Below are 14,776 nucleotides of genomic sequence, written 5' to 3'. Positions count from 1 at the left end.
ATTATTCTGTCTTCCCCTTCACACCAAAAAGACATGAACGAATTGTTTGCTATACCTACTTTTTTGACTCCCATTCATTCTTTCCAGTTAATTCAACTAAGTGGTTGTTTTTCCAGGGACATAAATAACTTCCTTATCATTAAACACAGTGGATATTTTGAAGTCTTCTCTCCAGTGTTAGATATTGTTGATCTCTCTGACACCATATTCTCCAGATTTTCTTCCAACCTCTGACCATTCCTTTTCAGGCTTCTTCCAACCATACTTCCGTACCTTCTCTCAGTTTCTGCATTCTCTCTCACCTCAGGCCCTTTGGATGTAATATTTCCTTCTTGCCCATAGAATAAGTCTTACTTCCCCTTTTCCTCTTCTTCCTTCAGGTCTCATCAAATATGTCAGTTTTCCCAAGAATCCTTTCTTGATTACTCCCCCCCACCAAGACAACTTTGATGGCCCTATTACTTTGTGCTCACTCTTTGTGGTCACACTCAGCATCCTATACAGGAATTACTGTTTTATCTATACTCCTCACTAGGCTGAAAGCAGGGATAGTTACAATTCCAGCATATACCATTGGAACCATAAAATACAATAAATATTTTTTGGATGATTGAATAAAGTGGGCAGAAAATTTAAACTTACATGTGGTATAATTTTTTCCTAGTTCTTGGGCTATTTGTAAGTTAAAAATAGAAACATAAGAAAAGAAACACAAGGTCTCATTACTATCCAATTCCACTTATACAGATTTTGTTTTTCATGTAATTAATTACATGAAACATTAAACAACTAAAACAAAATGAAATATTTTTTCATTATCTAAGTTTTAAATGGGAGGGGAAATGGCTAAATGATCGCTGTAATTCCTTCCTACTCTAAAATTCTACAGTTCCAATATTTTAAAGCCAAATTAGTGTTAATTATCAAATGCTGTCATAAGTAATTCTTAAATTACTATATTTAATAAGTTTGTTGATTTTTCCATTACATATTGTAGTAGACCTGTGTTGTTTTTTTTTTTTAAGCCAGTGGCCTTCTTTTAGATCTATTTTTGGTGTAAGTTAAATAGGAAGCAGAAACTTAATATACCACAGTGATCATATTTTGGATATAATCCAGGAAAATGGAAATGTATTTCTGGTTTTGACCACCAGAGGGTGAGCATATTATTTCATTATTCATTAGTGCACACATATGCCCCAGAGAGAGAGAGACTGATAATATTTCTCAGCAGTGGATTAAGTCCTTTATGACTTCTAAGACTGCTTTGGGGAAATATATTGTATATTGTGGATACATCCATACACAGGCATATACACCCATTCTTATTAGAGAATATATAAAAATTATTTCTAACTTGTAAAGTGGATACTAAATCTTCAGCTCTTAAAAGGCTCTTCACTTATTCATGAATTTACAAGTATTATATAAGGACATATAGAGATAGCCCTGCTAGCTTTACATAGGATTATAAAGCCTATCTTTGCTACTCAGCCTTGCTTAATTTCTGGAAAAAATAAACTACATAAAGATTTGAGGAAAAATAAGGCAAATAATGGATTGATTTAGGGAAAGTAGATGCGATTCATGTGGAGACACAATTTAGAGGCCAGGGACTAGGAATTGTTGCTGAAAATCTAAGAGGTAAAGGATTTTGATTAAAGTGTCTGTACTTATTAGCTATGGCTAATTCTTGTCTAAGGAAGATGAAGAATAGGCATTCTCAATTCTTATGAATAATTCACAAGCTGCATATATTTGCAATATTTGACCACAGTTGATTTATAGATATATATGAATGTTAAAAAGAAGACCAACATAAAGTGGTTAGAAGTATGGTTCCATTCCCTCCAAATTTAAAAACAATATTTTAAAATTTCTTTTAGATACAGTTGGTAAACATCCAACATTTTATACATATTCTTAACTTTATTCTTTCCTCTGCAATTTAACACAAGATCATCTAAATTAAATTCAAGACCAGCTTAAGTTCAATCATCCGTATGAGGCTAATGTCAACATATAATATCAATGCAATAGTGCCAGTTACAGAATACCAGCATTGTAACCTTTCTGGCAATTATAGATATGAATATGCAGCATTACTAAAACATACATTTCTCTGTGCCGTTTCTAAACATCTGTTGTAAAAATTGTTTGGATTTAGCTTCTTCAGAAAGACTTGTTTTCTTCCTTGCAGAGCAGTAAAAATTTTGGAAGACAAGTAGACTGGTGAATGGTATACAAGGACATAAAATTAACAAGTATCTAGCACACATGGCATTAGTTACAAGGCCGAAGTAGTAGACATGATCTCTGTCCTCAGGAGAAGAAAGAGCTGTTATCCTACTAAGGAATGATATTAAGTCTTAAATTACTGTAGTAAACACTGATCATTAAGCATAAACTAGGGATGAGTTAGGGTACAGGAGCAGAAAAGGAAGGGAAGACTTGCCCAATTTGAGGGGAGAGGGGTGATAAGATTCTCTTGGAGGACTGAAGGAATGAAAGAAGTGTGGTTTGAAGCCGACAAGTGCTTTGATTTGTTTTTAGTCATGCAATACAATGTATTTTAAAATTTAAATAATGGAAAAAGGCACATTTTAATAACTATTAAAGGAAATGAGTCATAGGCTTTAAAATATTGAGAAGTACTACACTAAAATATTAGACCATGTTTGGTAGAACCAGTTTGGACAAGTTAGAAAGATTAGTGTGGCTGGAAGAATCAGGGAGATGAGCTAGAACTTTAACTGAACTTGAAGGGATAAAAGGGATTTAGAAGGGGGAGGAGGAAATTTCAGGCATTTTCTCATGTTTTTCACTTTTCCTACAATTTCCTGTATTGTATCTCTGCCTATTAATATCATAGGCAATAAGTCAATAATCATACACTTATTGATTGCCGAATATGTATAGAGCACTGCTTTATTTACTGCATGTACACAGGTGATCAAACTAGACATTGTTCCTGCTCTCATTATTTATAGTCTATCAGAGAAGATAGATTGTGAACAAGTATTACACACTGGGCCTTTAACATATATTTTTTATATGCTTCATTCTTCATGAAGCCTTTAAACCTTTCCCCAATGGAGAAGAAACTATTCTGCTTCTTGAGCTTCTATTTTAAATCTAATACTTTTTTTTCTGTGAGTTTTTTTGAAATAAATTTATTTATTTATTTTTGGCTGCGTTGGGTCTTCGTTGCTGCACGCGGGCTTTCTCTAGTTTCGGCGAGCGGGGGCTACTCTTCACTGCAGTGCGCGGGCTTCTCATTGCGGTGGCTTCTCTTGTTGCAGAGCACAGGCTCTAGGCACGCGGACTTCAGTAGTTGTGGCATGCAGGCTTCAGTAGTTTTGGCTCGAGGTCTCTAGAGCACAGGCTCAGTAGTTGTGGCGCACGGGCTTAGTAGCTCCGCGGCATTTGGGATCTTCCCAGACCAGGGCTCAAACCCGTGTGCCCTGCATTGGCAGACGGATTCTTAACCACTGCACCACCAGGGAATCCCTCTGTGTGGTTCTAATTCCATATTAAAATAATTGTTATACAATAAATTTGACCTTTTGTGGGGGAGGAGGTGAGGTTATGTATTTCTATTGGCTTAACACATGTATAGATTCATTTGACTACCACTGCAATCAGGATCCAGAGCAGTTCCCTCACCAATAAACTCCCTTGTCACATCCTCCTCTCCTCCTAGCTCCATACTGCCAGCTCCTGGCAATCCCTGATCTGTCTTCCATCACTATGGTTTTCTCTTTTTGAGAATGTCATATAAATGGGATCATGTATCAACCTTTTGAGACTGAATTTTTTCACTCAGCATAATGCCTTTGAGAATTATCCAAATTGGTGTATCAATAGTTTGTTCCTTTTACTGCTGAGTAGTTTTTCATCATAAAGATTTACACAATTTGTTTATTCATTCATCTGCTAGGTTGTTTCCAGTTTTGGGCAATATTAACAGAGCTGCTGTAACATTCAAGTATAGGTTCCTACGTGAACATAAGTTTTCATTCCTGTAGGGTGGATACCCGAACGTGAGATTACTGGATCATATGTTTAAGTGTATGTTTGACTTTTTAAGAAACTGTTTCAGTGTTTTCCAGAGTGGCTGTACCAGTTTGCATTTCTACCTGCAATGTATGAGAGTTCCAGTTGTTCTGAATCCTTGTTAGCACTTAGTTTGTCAGTATTTTTTATTTTAGTCATTCTAATAGATATGCAGTGTTATCTCATAGTGGTTTTAATTTGCATTCCCCTAATGGCCAATGATATTGAGCAACATTTCATATGCTTCTTTACTATCTATATATATCCTCTTCAGTGAGGTATCTCTTTAAGTCTTTTGCCCATTTTAAATTGGGTTGTTTTCTTACTGTTGAGTTTTGGGATTTTTTTTTTGTAATTATGTAATTTTTTTTTGAATTTTATTTATTTTTTATACAGCAGGTTCTTATTACTCATCAATTTTATACACATCAGTGTATACACGTCAATCCCAATTTCCCAATTCATCACACCACCACCACCACCACACCCCCGGGGCTTTCCCCCCTTGGTGTTCATACGTTTGTTCTCTACATCTGTGTCTCAATTTCTGCCCTGAAAACCGGTTCATCTGTACCATTTTTCTAGGTTCCACATATATGCGTTAATATACGGTATTTGTTTTTCTCTTTCTGACTTACTTCACTCTGTATGACAGTCTCTAGATCCATCCACGTCTCTACAAATGACCCAATTTCATTCCTTTTTATGGCTGAGTAATATTCCACTGTATATATGTACCACATCTTCTTCATCCATTCAACTGTTGATGGGCATTTAGGTTGCTTCCATGACCTGGCTATTGTAAATAGTGCTGCAATGAACATTGGAGTGCATGTGTCTTTTTGAATTATCGTTTTCTCTGGGTATATGCCTAGTAGTGGGATTGCTGGGTCATATGGTAATTCTATTTTTAGTTTTTTAAGGAACCTCCATACTGTTCTTCATAGTGGCTGTATCAATTTACATTCCCACCAACAGTGCAAGAGGGTTCCCTTTGCTCCACACCCTCTCCAGCATTTGTTGTTTGTAGATTTTCAGATGATGCCCATTCTAACTGGTGTGAGGTGATACCTCACTGTAGTTTTGATTTGCAGTTCTCTAATAATTAGTGATGTTTTCATGTGCTTCTTGGCCATCTATATGTCCTCTTTGGAGAAATGTCTATTTAGGTCTTCTGCCCATTTTTTAATTGGGTTGTTTGTTTTTTTTAATATTGAGCTGCATGAGCTGTTTATATATTTTGGAGATTAATCCTTTGTCCGTTGATTCTTTTGCAAATATTTTTTCCCATTCTGAGGGTTGTCTTTTCGTCTTGTTTGTAGATTCCTTTGCTTTGCAAAAGCTTTTAAGCTTCATTAGGTCCAATTTGTTTATTTTTGTTTTTATTTCCATTACTCTAGGAGGTGGATCAAAAAAGATCTTGCTGTGATTTATGTCAAAGGGTGTTCTTCGTATATTTTCCTCTAAGAGTTTTATAGTGTCCAGTCTTACATTTAGGTCTCGATTCCATTTTTGAGTTTATTTTTGTGTAAGGTGTTAGGGAGTGCTCTAATTTCATTCTTTTACATGTAGCTGTCCAGTTTTCCCAGCACCACTTATTGAAGAGACTGTCTTTTCTCCATTGTATATCCTTGCCTCTTTTGTCATAGATCAGTTGACCATAGGTGCGTGGGTTTATCTCTGGGCTTTCTATCCTATTCCAGTGATCTATATTTGTTTTTGTGCCAGTACCATATTGTCTTGATTACTGTAGCTTTGTAGTATAAAGTCAGGGAGTCTGATTCCTCCAGCTCCGTTTTTTTTCCCTCAAGACTGATTTGGCTATTCGGGGTCTTTTGTGTTTCCATACAAATTGTGAAATTTTTTGTTCTAGTTCTGTGAAAAATGCCAGTGGTAGTTTGATAGGGATTGCGTTGAATCTGTAGATTGCTTTGGGTAGTAGAGTCATTTTCACAATGTTGATTCTTCCAATTCAAGAACATGGAATATCTCTCCATCTGTTGGTATCACCTTTAATTTCTTTCAACAGTGTCTTATAGTTTTCTGCATACAGGTCTTTTGTCTCCCTAGGTAGGTTTATTCCTAGGTATTTTATTCTTTTTGTTTCAATGGTAAATGGGAGTGTTTCCTTAATTTCTCCTTCAGATTTTTCATCATTAGTGTATAGGAATGCAAGAGATTTCTGTGCATTAACTTTGTATCCTGCAACTTTACCAAATTTATTGATTAGCTCTAGTAGTTTTCTGGTAGCATCTTTAGGATTCTCTATGTATAGTATCATGTCATCTGCAAACAGTGACAGTTTTACTTCTTCTTTTCCAATGTGTATTCCTTTTATTTCTTTTTCTTCTCTGATTGCCGTGGCTAAGACTTCCAAAACTATGTTGAATAACAGTGACGAGAGTGGACATCCTTGTCTTGTTCCTGATCTTAGAGGAAATGCTTTCAGTTTTTCACCATTCAGAATGATGTTTGCTGTGTGTTTGTCGTATATGGCCTTTAGTATTTGAGGTAGGTTCCCTCTATGCCCACTTTCTGGAGCATTTTTATCATAAATGGGTGTTGAATTTTGTCAGAAGCTTTTTCTGCATCTATTGAGATGATCATATGATTTTTATCCTTCAATTTGTTAATATGCTGTATCACATTGATTTGCATATATTGAAGAATCCTTGCATCCCTGGAATAAATCCCACTTGATCATGGTGTATGATCCTTTTAATGTGTTGTTGGATCCTGTTTGCTTGTATTTTGTTGATGATTTTTGCATCTATATTCATCAGTGATATTGGTCTGAAGTTTTCTTTTTTTGTAGTATCTTTGTCTGGTTTTGGTATCAGGGTGATGGTGGCCTCAAAGAATGAGTTTGGGAGTGTGCCTTCCTCTGAAATTTTTTGGAAGAGTTTGAGAAGGATGGGTGTTAGCTCTTCTCTAAGTGTTTGATAGAACTCATCTGTGAAGCCATCTGGTCCTGGACTTTTGTTTGTTGGAAGATTTTTAGTCACACTTTCAGTTTCATTACTTGTGATTGGTCTGTTCATATTTTCTTTTTTTCTATTTTTTCTATTTCCTGGTTCAGTCTTGGAAGGTTATAGCTTTCTAAGAATTTGTCCATTTCTTCCAGGTTGTCCATTTTATTGGCATATAGTTGTTTGTAGTAATCTCTTATAATCCTTTGTATTTCTGCAGTGTCAGTTGTGATTTCTTCTTTTTTATTTCTAATTTTATTGAGTCCTCTCCCTCTTTTTCTTGATGAGTCTGGCTAATGGTTTATCAATTTGTTTATCTTCTGAAAGAACCAGCTTTCAGTTTTATTGATCTTTGCTATTGTTTACTTTGTTTCTATTTATTTCTGCTCTGATCTTTATGATTTCTTTCCTTCTGCTAACTTTGGGTTTTGTTTGTTCTTCTTGCTCTAGTTCCTTTAGGTGTAATGTTAGATTGTTAATTTGAGATTTTTCTTGTTTCTTGAGGTAGGCTTGTATAGCTATAAACTTCCCTCTTAGAACTGCTTTTGCTGCATCCCATAGGTTTTGGATTGTCGTGTTTTCATTATCATTTGTCTCTAGGTATTTTTTGATAGCCTCTTTGATTTCTTCAGTGATCTCTTGGTTATTTAGTAATGTATTGTTTAGCCTCCATGTGTTTGTGCTTTTTACGTTTTTTTCCCTGTCATTGATTTCTAATCTCATAGCGTTGTGTCCAGAAAAGATGCTTGATATGATTTCAATTTTCTTAAATTTACTGAGGCTTGATTTGTGACCCAAGATGTGATCTATCCTGGAGAATGTTCCATATGCACTTGAAAAGAAAGAGTAATCTGCTGTTTTTGGATGGAATGCCCTATAAATATCAATTAAATCCTTCTGGTCTATTGTGTCATTTAAAGCTTGTGTTTCCTTATTAATTTTCTGTTTGGATGAGCTGTCCATTGGTGTAAGTGAGGTGTTAAAGTCCCCCACTATTGTGTTACTGTCAATTTCCTCTTTTAGAGCTGTTAGCAGTTGCCTTATGTATTGAGGTGCTCCTATGTTGGGTGCATATATATTTATAATTGTTATATCTTCTTGGATTGATCCCTTGATCATTATGTAGTGTCCTTCCTTGTCTCTTGTAACATTCTTTATTTTAAAGTCTGTTTTATCTGATATGAGTATTGCTACTCCAGCTTTCTTTTCAATTCCATTTGCAAGGAATATCTTTTTCCATCCCCTCACTTTCAGTCTGTATGTGTCCCTAGGTCTGAAGTGGGTCTCTTGTAGACAGCATATATATAGGTCTTGTTTTTGTATCCATTCAGCAAGCCTGTGTCTTTTGGTTGGAGCATTTAATCCATTCGTGTTTAAGGTATTTATTGATATGTATGTTCCTATGACCATTTTCTTAATTGTTTTGGGTTTGTTTTTGTAGGTCCTTTTCTTCTCTTGTGTTTCCCACTTAGAGAAGTTCCTTTAGCATTTGTTGTAGAGCTGGTTTGGTGGTGCTGAATTCTCTTAGCTTTTGCTTGTCTGTAAAGCTTTTGATTTCTCCATTGAATCTGAATGAGATCCTTGCTGGGTAGAGTAATCTTGGTTGTAGTTTCTTCCCTTTCATCACTTTAAGTATATCATGTCACTCCCTTCTGGCTTGTAGAGTTTCTGCTAAGAAATCAGCTGTTAACCTTATAGGAGTTCCCTTGTATGTTATTTGTCGCTTTTCCCTCGCTGCTTTCAATAATTTTTCTTTGTCTCTAATTTTTGCCAATTTGATTACTATGTGTCTCGGTGTGTTTGTCCTTGGGTTTATCCTGCATGGGACTCTCTGCACTTCCTGGACTTGGGTCGCTATTTCCTTCCCCATGTTAGGGAAGTTTTCAACTATAATCTCTTTAAATATTTTCTCGGGTCCTTTCTGTCTCTCTTCTCCTTCTGGGACCTCTATAATGCAAATGTTGTTGCATTTAATGTTGTCCCAGAGGTCTCTTAGACGGTCTTCATTTCTTTTCATTCTTTTTTCTTTATTCTGTTCCACAGCAGTGAATTCCACTATTCTGTCTTCAAGGTCACTTATCTGTTCTTCTGCCTCAGTTATTCTGCTATTGATTCCTTTTAGAGCATTTTAAATTTCATTTATTGTGTTGTTCATATCTGTTTGTTTGTTCTTTAATTTTTCTAGATCTTTTTTAAACATTTCTTGCGTCTTCTCGCTCTTTGCCTCCATTCTTTTTCTGAGGTCCTGGATCATCTTCACTATCATTATTCTGAAATCTTTTTCTGGAAGGTTGCCTATCTCCACTTCATTTAGTTGTTTTTCTGGGGTTTTATCTTGTTCCTTCATCTGATACATAGCCCTCTGCCTTTTCATCTTGTGTATCTTTCTGTGAATGTGTTTTTTGTTCCACAGGCTGCAGGACTGTAGTTCTTCTTGCTTTTTCTGTCTTCCCTCTGATCTGCTAGTGTTGGAGGGTCTCCTGCAGAGGCGGGGCAGGGCTGTGTGTTACCATGAGGACAAGGACAGCAGCAGCAGAAGTTCTGGGAAGTACTCCTTGGTGTGAGCCCTCCCAGGGTCTGTCATTAGCCTTACCAAAGAGCCTGGGTAGGCCGAGTTTTGGGATTCTTTATAAATTCTGGTACATCTTTTGTTGGAGATGTGATTTGAAAATATTGTCTCTAGGCTATAGTTTGTCTTTCATTCTCTCAATTGTGTCATATGGAGAGCAAGTGTTTAACTTTGATTAACTCCAATTCATCAGTTTTTCCTTTAATGGATCATGCATTTGGTGTCAAATTTAAGAAGTTGTTGCCTAACCCCAAGTCACAAAGATTTCCTTTTGTTCTAAAAATTTTATAGTTTTACTTTGTACATTTATATCTATGATCTTTTTTTCCCCATTTTAATTAAATATTTGACTTAGCTCTTTATTTTTTTTTTTGTGATCTATTTTGAATTAATTTTTGTGTGTGCTGTGAGGTTTAGGTTGAGGTTCATTTTTCTTTTTTTCCATATGGATTTCAATTATCCTGGCACCATTTGCTGAAAAGATTATTCTTTCTCCGTTAAATTGCTCTTTTATTTCTGGACTCTATTCTGTTACATTGATCTGTCTGTAGTTCCCCTAACCAATACTACACTGTCTTGTTAGTGTAGCTTTATATATAGGAAGCCTTTTAATCAGATAATGTGATTCCTCCAATTTTATTGTGCTTTTCCAAAGTCATCTAGTTTCTTTACCTTTCTAAGGAAATTTTAGGACTAGTCTACAAAACGTTTATATATCTACAAAAAGTTTTGCTGGAATTTTGATTGATATTGTGTTAAATGTATTGATCATTTGGGGCAATTGCCATGTTTATTATGTTGATGCTTCCAATCCATGAACATGGCATAACTCTTCATTTATTTAGGCTTTATTTATTTCATAAGCATTTTATAGTTTTTAGCATACAAATCCTATACATTCTTTATTAGATTTGCATCTAAGTATTTTATTTTTATGAGCTATTGTAAATCTATTTTTTAAAATTTCAGTTTAAACAGTTGTACATTGCTAGTATATAAAAATGTGATTGATTTTTCTGTATTGGTCTTATATCCTGAGGCTCTTGCTAAACTAATATATTAGTCCTAGGAGTTTTTTGTTTGTAGATTTCTTAGGATTTTTTTCATAGAAAAACATGTCATCTGCAATAAGGACACTTTCATTTCTTTCTTTTCAATCTGTATGCCTTTTCTTTTTTCTTTCTTTATTGTATTGGCTAAGACTTCCATAATTACGTTGAATAAGTATGATAAAAGTGGATATCCTTACCTTGCTCCCAGTCTTAGGGAATAAAGCATTTATTCCTACACCATTAATGCAATGTTAGCTGAAAATTTTTTGTAGAAGCCCTTTATTAGATTTGGGAAGTCTCCTTCTATTCCTAGTTTGCTGAGAGTTTTTATCAGGATCCTGAATTCTGTGAAATATTTTTTCTGCATCATCCTATGGTTTTTCTTCTTTAGACTGTTAATATAGTGGATTACACTGATTGATTTTCAAATATTGAATCACCCTTTCATTCTCAGGATAAACCCCACTTGGTTGTGATACATTATTCTTTTTATATATTATGGATTCAATTGACTAGTATATTACTGAGCATATTTTTGACTATGTATATGAGGGATATTGGTCTGTAGTTTTCTTGATTTGTAATGTCTTTGTCTGGTTTGGGTATCAGAGCTATGCTGGCTTCATAAAATGAGTCTGGAATGTTCATTCCTCTTATTTTCTGGGAGAGATTGTAGGGAACTGGTGTTATTTCTTCTTTAAATATTTGAATTTGCCATTAAAACCATCTGGGTGTGGAGATTTTTCAAGGTTTAATTATTAATTCAATTTTTTTTAACAGTTATGGGACCATTCTGCTTATCTCTTTCATCTCGGGTGGGGGGTAGTTGGTAGTTTGTGGGTTTTGAGGAATTGGTCCATTTTATCTAAGCTGTCAAATTTATGCACACAGAGTTTTTAAAAGTTGTTTATGGGGTATGTGGTAATATCCCCTTTTTAATTCCTAATATTAGTAAAATGTGTCTTCTTTGCCACTGGCTGCAGGTTTATCGATTTTATTGATCTTTTCAAAGAGCCAACTTTAAGTTTCATTAATTTTTCCCTATTTTTATGTTTTCAATTTCATTGAATCTGTTCTTATCTTTATCATTTTCTTCTTTCTGCTTGCCTTGGGTTTATTTGTTCTTTTTCTAGTTTGTTAAGGTAAAAGCTTAGGTTATTGATTTGGGACCTTTCTACTCTAATACTAGCTTTAAAAATCAATACCTTTTTTTGTGGCTCATGCTTTTTTCTTGTATTTTATTAATTTGTATACATGTCTGTACTCTCCTATTTTAAACGCCTTGAGTACAAGGATCTTATCTTACATGACAAATCTGGGCCTACCTAAGTATCTTATACTATATGTTTAGTAAGTATTTCATAGAAGCCTTGAATGGAAGGATGGATGGATGAAAGGAGAGTTAGTGAAGACAATGAATATAAATTATTTCAAAGTTATCTTCGATATTAAGAAAATATACAGCAGGAGCTACAGGAGTCAGGAGTGTCAAGGGAAGGAAACAAAACAATTCACTCTGAGGAAAAATTGCTAAAGCCAATCTAAGCTACTTCTGATAGGGAGTATTCAGAATCTCAGTGTGGTATACAGGACACTCACAGTATGTTATGTTCAATTCTACAAAGTGGATGAAACAGAGACTCTGTTTCCTAGACAATTCAACAAAATATTTTAATTTGTTAGATAATTTAAGCAAAACAATAATTTGGAAATAATTACATCCATGATTTTCTCAATTCCTTTTTTATTTGTGATATACCTGACATACTTTCCTCTGTTGTTAATTCATTGGTAGAGCCTCAGGATAGCCTTCTTTTCTTATTCTGTCTCTTGCTGACCACCTGAAGTCACACTTTAGGCCTCTAGAGAATCAGGCCATGAGTTTCTTGTCTAGACTTCTCCATAAAGTTAAAGCATCTGTGTTAGTTTCCTATGGTTGTTGTAACAAATTACCACAAATTTGGTGGCTTAATACAACATAAATTTTCTCCCACAGTTTTGGAGGCCAGAAGTCCAAAATCAGTAACACTGAGCAAAATCAAGTTGTCATCAGGCTGTGCTCTTTCCAGAGGTTCTAGAGGAGAAAGCATTTCTTGCCTTTTCCAGCTTTTGGTGGCTGCTGGCATTCCTTGGTGTGTGGCTGCATCACTCCAAGTTCTGCCTTTATGGTCATATTGTTTCTCCTCTTCTGTAGTCAAAATCTCCCTCCTTCTCCCACTTGTAAGGACACTTGTGATTGCATTTAGAGCCTGCCTGATTAATCCAAGATAATCTCCCATCTCAAGATTCTTAATTATATCTGCAAAGTCCTTTTTTTGCCAAAAAAGATAACATTCATGGGTATCTTTTGGGGGGGGCATTATTTAGCCTACCATAGCATCTTGATTTCTTAATCGAGAACACTGATGAGGGCCTCCCTGGTGGCGCAGTGGTTGAGAGTCCGCCTGCTGACGCAGGGGACACGGGTTCGTGCTCCGATCTGCGAAGATCCCACATGCCGCGGAGCGGCTGGGCCCGTGAGTCATGGCCGCTGAGCCTGCGCGTCCAGAGCCTGTGCTCCGCAACGGGAGAGGCCACAACAGTGAGAGGCCCGTGTACCGCAAAAAAAAAAAAGAACACTGATGAAATGGGATAACAGAAGACATTCATTATCTCTTTAAAAATGTCTTTCATAATCTGTATTTTAAAAAGCTTATCTTTTTGTCATTTATATTAATATTTGCATATCAAATATTCATATAAATTAATTCAGACTGATATCCTTTATAGTAGATTCCAAAAATGAATTCTAAGGGAAAAGTCCAATTTATCATATATCCATCTTTTTCACATAAAACTTCATGAATAACCATCTGACACTGAAACATGAGTGCAGAAACTATTATTATTTTGGCAAGGAACAAACAATTTCAGAATCGCTGACTACAGATATCCATTAAGTTTTATTCAAATAAGTTTTAAGCACCTGAATAACTTACAGGTGCAGATAGAATAGATATTGAAGGGTTTTATACTACTTACACATGTAGGAACAAGTCATTTCAGCAAATTATAAATAGATCAAAATTTAACATAATGAACTAAATCTACAGCCACAAAGAACCTATGATTTAGGTTTAACAAAAGAACAAAAATGACATTTGCAGTGTTGTTCAGTAATAATTTGTATGGGGATATGGAATCATCAATTAGTTATTTGACAGCTACAAATAATTGAAAATTCTTGTAAAGATTATCTACGACTTACGTATTCCATCAGATTTCTCATAATTGAGAGACCTCCTTACAGGCCTAGTAGAACACTTGGGTAGGAGGGAGATTTGGGTGACCATTCTAGGCCTAAACTGGAGACCATTCCGATATTCCTCAATATATACTGCTCTGCTATCATTTGACACCACCAGGTAGGAAATTGAGTGCACAAAAATAATGAGTTGTTTTGTTTTTAACTACAATATGATACATGTTTTTATTGTATGCCATATAGGGTCTTTCTAAGGCCTTGTCTACATGCTGTTAATTACTTTTCAGTGTTTTTTATTTTGATAATCAGTTTCTGTATTAGCCATATAACCAGTGTTAAATGGCTAATGCCACTAGATCACCCACTTCACCACCCAGTGTTTCCACTATAAATTCCATACATGTCTTTTTCATTATAAAATGCGTACCATCTGCAATTTGTTGAAGTCATCAAAGATTGATATCCTATGGTAAACACATTTCTTTAAATCATTACAGTTGGAATGCAAATGATGATTTGTGGGCTTCCCTGGTGGCGCAGTGGTTGAGAGTCCGCCTGCCGATGCAGGGGACACGGGTTCATGCCCCGGTCCGGGAAGATCCCACATGCCGCGGAGTGGCTGGGCCCATGAGCCATGGCCGCTGAGTCTGTGCGTCCAGAGCCTGTGCTCCGCAACAGGAGAGGCCATAACAGTGAGAGGCCCGCGTACCGCAAAAAAAAAAAAAAACACACAAAAACAAAAACAACAAATGATGATTTGTGAAGGGTGAAGGTAAAGCTGCTTTAATGAACACTGTATTTGGAAATGGGATTTGACCAAGCATTATATACTTATCTAGCAACGATTTAACCTACCTTCCATTTATACACACTTGTATATGTAGAC

Source organism: Globicephala melas, chromosome 1 (genome assembly GCF_963455315.2).
Source record: "Globicephala melas chromosome 1, mGloMel1.2, whole genome shotgun sequence".
Classification (NCBI taxonomy): domain Eukaryota; kingdom Metazoa; phylum Chordata; class Mammalia; order Artiodactyla; family Delphinidae; genus Globicephala; species Globicephala melas.
This window is presented reverse-complemented; position numbering follows the sequence as displayed.